This window comes from Tupaia chinensis, unplaced genomic scaffold (assembly GCF_000334495.1).
Source record: "Tupaia chinensis unplaced genomic scaffold, TupChi_1.0 Scaffold000567_1, whole genome shotgun sequence".
Taxonomy (NCBI): Eukaryota; Metazoa; Chordata; class Mammalia; order Scandentia; family Tupaiidae; genus Tupaia; species Tupaia belangeri.
Genome location: NW_006160080.1, coordinates 3,158,540 through 3,165,979, shown reverse-complemented (window position 1 = coordinate 3,165,979; position 7,440 = coordinate 3,158,540).

Here is a 7,440-nt window from a genome sequence, read left to right as displayed (position 1 = left end):
CCTGGGTTTTGAAGTCAAACTATATTCTATAATGTTCTTGTGATTTTTATGACCTATTCAGTAGTATCACCAAGACAAAAGAATATTGTGATATATAAATAAAGCAATGCAATAAACTAAAGATTTCAAAATTTGGACAGAATAAGAAAAACAGCAATTATAAGCAAACTGAAGTATCAATAATATAAAAAAACTTGACTAAGTTACCCCAGTGAGGTTGAATGGCATTTTTACTCAGTGAAAAGTTCAATTTACAAAGCAGTTTTAAGGAAAAGCAATGTAAATTAAGTTGATAAAACTAACAACAAGAAATATCTATATGTTCAATGACTCTTTTGCTTTAAATGGTCAGTTAGAGCTATTTGAGGGGTCAGCAGATGACATAGAGGTTACATTGCTGGACTCCCACATGGCTGACCATGGTTTGAGTCCTAAACCCAGGAGCCTGAAACTCACACCAGGCGCATGTGCATGCGTGCCCAAGATTCCAGGAGGAGAGTGAAAGAGAAAGAATTGTGACATGGCCATCCTCCCTTGGGGGTAATTTCTCACTTTCCCACTCACCATCTTCATCTCTCTCTCTCTCTCTCTCTCTCTCTGGCAAGTGCATGTGCCCTAAGGCAAAAAAAAGAAAACTCTAAAAAAAAAGAGAATTATTTATAACTAACACTTTCATTTTCTTAATGAAGCTCTGGATTTTATATTATGTAAGATAAAAATCACCTCCCCTTTTAGGTCTCTGTTACTTCCTCCTGAACACAATCACTGCTGGCATGCCATGTTCTTACTGGTGTGACTATATGAAAAGAATGCTATGAACACAAGTTGTTCAGAGAGTCAAGATTTCTCTGAATTGTTTTTCCTCAGAAGGTCAAGAAGTTCATATAGAGCAAAATATTGTCATTTTAAAAAGCTAAAAATGGAATCCTCTGTGGATGGAAGGGTAGGAAGATTAAGGAAGGGAACCAGAGTAAGTTCTTATCATTCCAAGGAGATGTCAGCTCTGCCACTTAAAATCTGTAGACCTTAGGCTATTTACATAACTCCGCTAAGGCTCAGTTTTCTTATTTTTAAAATGAGGATAATAATATTTAAAGGGGATAATATAAGTGGAAATCTCTTCATAACGTGTTAAACAAATATTAGCTATCATTTCTAGGAGAGGTTGAATTTCCCAAGTGTATACACATTCTAGAGAAGAAATGTAGTCTGGCTTGTGGTCAGGATGTATCTGAGAACATAATAAAATTAGGTTCTAGAGTCAGCTTGCTTGGGTTCATATTCCAGTTCCACTACTTCACAGCTGTGTCTGATCTTGGGCAAATTACATAACCTCTTTCTGCCTGTTTCCTCATCTATAAAACCAAGACCGTAGCAGTATCAACCACACTGGATTGATGTAAGTAATAAATGACTTAATATATATTGTTAGTCATTGATGCTTGCCTAACCAACCTCAGTCCTCTCTTTCTTCCTTAGCTGTAAAACCCTAATTTTGTTATAGGTGGCAGTGTGCTCAGCCAACAAATCTTGACTGGCTAGGATTGTAGTTCAGGGAGGTCATGTGACATAGTTTAGGCCAATGAGATGTTAGCAGGAAACTATAAGTTGAGGCTTCCAGAAAAGCTATTTTTTTTCTGATAAAAGGGTGAAAAGAAATCTCGGCTGGTACGAGCCTGTTCCTCTTTGCTCTTTTCCCATTTTGCCTGGAATCAGGAGGCAAAGTTTGGAGGAGGAGCAGCCATCTTATGAACATTAGGAAGAAAGTCTTACACTGAGAATGATGATGCAGAAATATTGATGGACAAGGCTGAAATGTGAATGATGATGTAAAGCTACTTATTTCCTGACTTTTTAACTTATGAGATAAAAACCAAGCACTCTGTGTTAGGCCCCTGCTATTTCAGTTACCTTATTACATGTAGCCAAACATACTCTCTAACCAATACACTGGTAAAGTGGTTTGAATGATGCCTGGTTCATGTATTCAATAAATGTTAGTTGCCATTTCTATTAATGATGTTGATTAGTGTTCTGTTGTGTAACCAGGTAGCTAACAAATATTTCATTAACTTCCTTGTACTAATGATATTCTAACTTCACTTTTTGAAATCAACCTATTCTCAGCCATGTGGTTTGCAAGGGATTAACACCACCCCGTGCTCTAAGTGTGAGCCTTAACATAGCCCAATCCCAAGCAATAGTGATTGTTCAGGAATGAGCACATAACTCAGGCCTAAGACAGCTAGCACATCCTCTTCTCCTAGCAGAAGGGAGTGTTCTGAGTGGGCACATAGATGCAAGTAGGCACTGGGAGTGAACCTCAGGGCTCCTGTAAAAAGTGCTGGGACACTAACTCTTCTCCCCTAAGTGTGGTGGTCTGAGCAAGGCTGTCACCATGAGCAGAGCTAGTCCAGGGGGTGAAACTGACACATGGAGGAGGGCAGAGTGAAACGAGGGCAAGGAAATGGATCTGAAGTCCCTCTATCATAAATTTCTAGAGTGAAGCTCAGCTTTGGAATTTTCAAATCAGACTCTTTTGAAACTGGCTTTGCTAACATAGTTTGGGTTGGATCTTCTGTCATTTGTAACCAGAAGATTTCTTCTGATACTGGTAGATGGAAAATGAATTATTATTTGTTATTATTGCCAGAGGACATGTGCACCCACCAAAGAGAGAAAGAACCCCCTCAATGGGGCTGGTCATGCTGCAATTCCTTCTCCATTTCTCCATCCTCTTAGAATGTGGGGCACAGACACATGTGCCTGATGTGTTTTCCAAGACACTGGGGCTGGGATTTCAACCACAAATGAACATATGGGACCACATGCTGGCTTTCCATGCATAGCACTTAATTGCTGCACTATGAGGTCAGCCCAATAATAATTTCAACATAAGACTACAAAACTAGAGGGAAACTTTCCAAAGTCTAGTCTAGTGCATCTATTTAATAAAATCTACAATCAAGCGCAATATAAGTTCATATCCAAGTCACCTTTCCCAAAGAAAAAATAGCAATAAAATCTATAATCAATTTATAATTGTATGAATTTATTCAAATTTCTCTTCTATTAGGTTGTTGGGAAAGTCATGACATATTTTTCTATGTAAAAATGACATATGACTTTTCCAACAACCCAATAAGAGTCACCCAAATGAAAGTGTTCTTTTTTTTTTTTTTGTAAACATGTCCAGAACTCAGTTAATAGATGTACCTCTGGGCTCTAGAATGAACAGGGGGCCCAGAGGCAGATGCTGGAAACCTATGACTAATATTAAAATAATATTCATAGACAGTTGTCATGGCAGCCTGCTCCTTCTGCACAAAATAGAATCTGCTGTATCTTAACAGGATTTAACAGAGGAAAACTGCTAGTCTACAGATAGCTTCTGAGTTAAACAACCTACTAATTGGTTTGGTTTTATGATTATATATAACCTTCATATACCCTGATTGCATCAAAAAATTACTAATAAAAATACACTATACGGTTCTGATTTAACACCTGTACCACTCTTGAAATCGCTCCATCAGACTATAGAGAACAGCTTAGAGAAAAGTCTTATTGTGTGTGCAGTTGAATCCACACAGAAGTCTAAACAAGACAGTAAGTGTTCTGCAAAGTAGAGGGAGTGGCCCGTTCCACTTCCGTCACCAATTAGCATTAGCTGCTATCAGATGTTGCCTTTAAGTGGAGTTCTATAGGAGCAGGGAGCGGCTGATCCATTCCACGCTCAATTACACAGAGTGACTTTAGAACTTACGGGCATTTCAAGATGGGTAAATAAGAGAGGAAGAGATAAAGTATTTTGAGCTGATGTGTTTCTGTCTAGAGTGGCTATCACAATAAAACCAAATCTCACTAAACATCATTATGGGTGATTTTGAAGATTAAAGCCAGCTGGCTTTGAGAGGAATACCATAAGAGTCCTTCTTTACTAGTAGGCTTTTGCAAAACACTGCCTCCTTTTCCCATTTGCTTTCTCCTTTTTCAAATATCTTTAAGAGAGGGGACAGGGCCCTAATTGAAATCCAATAACATCCTACCTCAGGAAAACCTCATCAGGCCATTATCTTCCATTAACATCTTGGAACAAATTAGTCCTTTAGATTAACTAGTGTTCTTCCAACTGTTTGAGATGCGGCCATGCATACCATACACATTTTGTAAAAGTCCCACACTGCCCAACACTGTGCGCCTAGACATATCACAGGCACGTATTATAAACTTCATTCAAGGGACTGGAACAGAGGGCAATCCCTCAGGGGATAATCAAAATGGTATAAAATGGTATAGGAGATGGGACCAGCAGTTAGCGTAATGGCTATGTCGCTGGACTCGCACGTAGTCGACCGCAATTCAAGTCCCGGACCCGGTGGTTTAAACTCATGCCAGGCGCATGTGTGTGTGTGCCCAAGATCCCAAGAGGAGAATGGAGGAGAAGGGATTGCGGCATGGCCATCCCCACTGGGGGTGATTTCTCGCTTTCTATCTCTCTGTCTGTCTCTGTCTGTCTGGCGAGCGCACATGCCCTATAGCAAAAACCTCTCCAAAAAAAAAAAAATGGTATAGGAGACAGCTACAGGTGAGAAATGTCCAAAATTAGGGTTTGTATTTTCCCTCACATAAGTGAAACTCCCACTAAACAGTGGTACTAAGTATCAGGGGTTTTACTTTTCACTTGTAAAAGGAATCTGAAAGTAGGAAATCCAGGGCCAGAATCCAGACGCCTTCCTTCATTTGACTAAGCCATGTAGCTTTCTTCTTCATAATTGTTAACTCATGATCACAAAATGGCTGTTCTACCTCTAGCATCACACCATGTTCTGGGAAGAGAGTGAAGAACTAAAGGCAAAATGGGGCATACCCGCTGAGCCTACCTTCTTCTAAAGAAGTGTTTTTGGGGGACAGCAGGTAGTACCGAGGTTAAGGTGGCTGGATCCCACATGACCAATGGTGCAGTTTTAGTCCCAGACTTGGCAACTTGAAAAAACACACTGGAAAAAAAGAAAAGAAAAGAGAAACACATGAGGTGCATGTGCGTGTGTGCCCAAAATTCAGAGGAGAATGGAGAACGGATTGTAGCATGGCCATCCTCCTGGAATGTGATTTCTTACTTTCCCTCTTTCTCTGTGTCTCTTTAGTGAGTACAAATGTCCTACAGCAAAAGTAAAAAAAAAAAAAGAAAAAAAAAGGTAAAGCAGTGCTTTTGGAAACCTATTTTCCTACATCTGGGAGCAGGTGGTAGCATGGTGGTTAAGGGGCTGGATCCTACATAACTAACTGTGTGATTTGAGTTCTGGACTCAGCAGCTTTAAAAACATGCTGAACTCTATGCACAAATGCCCACCCAAAATCCCAAGAAAACTGGAGGAGAAGGGATTGCAGCCTGTCCATCATCCCCTAGGGGATTCCTTCTCACTTTCTCTCTCTCCCTCTCCCTCTTTCCTTCTTTCTCTCTTTCTCCAGCAAGTACATATGTGCTATAGCAAAATTACAAAAAAGAAAAATTTACATACATCTGATCAGTCACAACCATGTTACACAGACTCTTCTAGCTATAAAGAAGCCTGAGAGAGCAAACTGCTTTAGTTGGACACCTGCCAAAACAAAGAAAATCAGGCAGTGTGGTGCAGAGGTTAAACATGGTTTATGGAGCAGATGCCCTACTGTTGTTTTTTTAAATAATTTATTTTAAAATTTTTTATTATTATTCTTTCAAATAATTATTTGTTAAATTTATTTATTCATTCATTTATTTTAATTGACCAGAGAGAGAAAGAGAGAGGGAGAGAGAATAAGAAGGTGAGAAAGCAAGCCACCAGATCCGGGACTCGAACCATGGTCAGCCATGTGGGAATGTCCAGCATCTTAACCACCATGCCATCTGCTGGTACCCTATTTATTATTATTTTTAATCTGACCAAAAAGAGACATGGGGAGAGAGAGAGTGGGAAAGTGAAAAAGCAATCCACCAGGTCTGGGATTCGAACCTTAGTCAACCATATGGGAGTCCAGCATCTCAATCAGCTCACCACCCATTGGCCCCAGTGCTCTGGGTTTTAAGCCCTGCTCCTTTATTTACCAGCTGTGTGACTTAGTCAGGTTACCTAATCAACTCTGAGAGTACCTTTTTAGTAATAACAATATCTTTTTTACCTTATATGGACTGAATGAGTTGATATGAGTAAAGAGCTTAGAATAGTCCATAACACATAGCAAGTGCCATACAAGTGTTTGTTCTTCTTATTTTTATTATTGGAGAAGAAAAATGGACATTGAATAAGGAACTAGCAGTATCCGCCACAGAAACCTGTCCCATTTACTGTGCCATATGTGAGCAAGTGCCCTGTTGTATTTGAGAACTGCTGAGCCCCCAGGAGACAAGAAAAGAAAAATTAGACCCTACTAGAGGTAAGCATTCCCATGACCATCAGCCTCACCCCATTTACTGGGAACTGAGAACCACCAAAACTTTCAAGCATGCAAGCCAGGGAACCACCGTCAGTCACTGTGCCTATGTTCATCCATTGTACACATAGGTCATTATGACTGTGTGTGGCGAGTGTCAGTAAGCCAATTCCAGCTGGCTTAAGCAGAAGTGGGACTGTATTTCTCAAATAACTAAAGAGCCAGTGGGTATACCTGAGGCCCAACTTGGGTGAGGACATACATGACAGTACCAAGTACTCTATTTATGAACTCAAATCTTTTGGCCTTAGCTCCATTCTCAGGCCTCAATCAGGTAATGGATGCTTTTCATGCATGGCAGTCCCCACTGACTTCTGAACCTCCTCCTCATGTTTTGCCCCTACCTCCTCAAAGTAGAAACAAAAAAATTGCTTTCCAACATCTCTTAGAGCAAGAGCACTGGTTCATAAACTGAGCTCTGCCAGAGACTTCAGTTCAGAAAAGAACAACATGAAGGAGTAAGGGTGAAGCAGATGGTAATGCAGCAGTAAAACACGATGTTCTGTGAGGCTGGTCCACATAAGAAGGTTCTGGGTGAGACCAGCAGTTAGCGTAATGGCTATGTCACTGGACTCCCATGTAGTCGACCGTGATTCAAGTCCTGGACCCAGTGGCTTAAACTCACGCCGGGCGCGTGTGCATGCGTGCCCAAGATCCCGAGAAGAGAATGGAGGAGAAGGGATTGCGGTGTGGCCATCCCCCCGGGGGTGATTTCTCCCTTTCTCTCTACCTCTCTCTGTCTTTCTGGTGAGTACACGTGCTCTATAGCAAAAACCTCTCCACCACCCCCCCCAAAAAAAAGAAGGTTCTGGGTTCATGTCCAGAGAGCTCCCAGAGTATGCCTGTGCCCATGATTTTGGCTGGCTTAGGCTGGGGGCAGATCATGGCATCAAGGCCCTGTTGAGATGTGCACGCTCTCTCTCTGAAGCAAATAAACTTAAATAAAAAGTGGAGATGTTAAGAAAG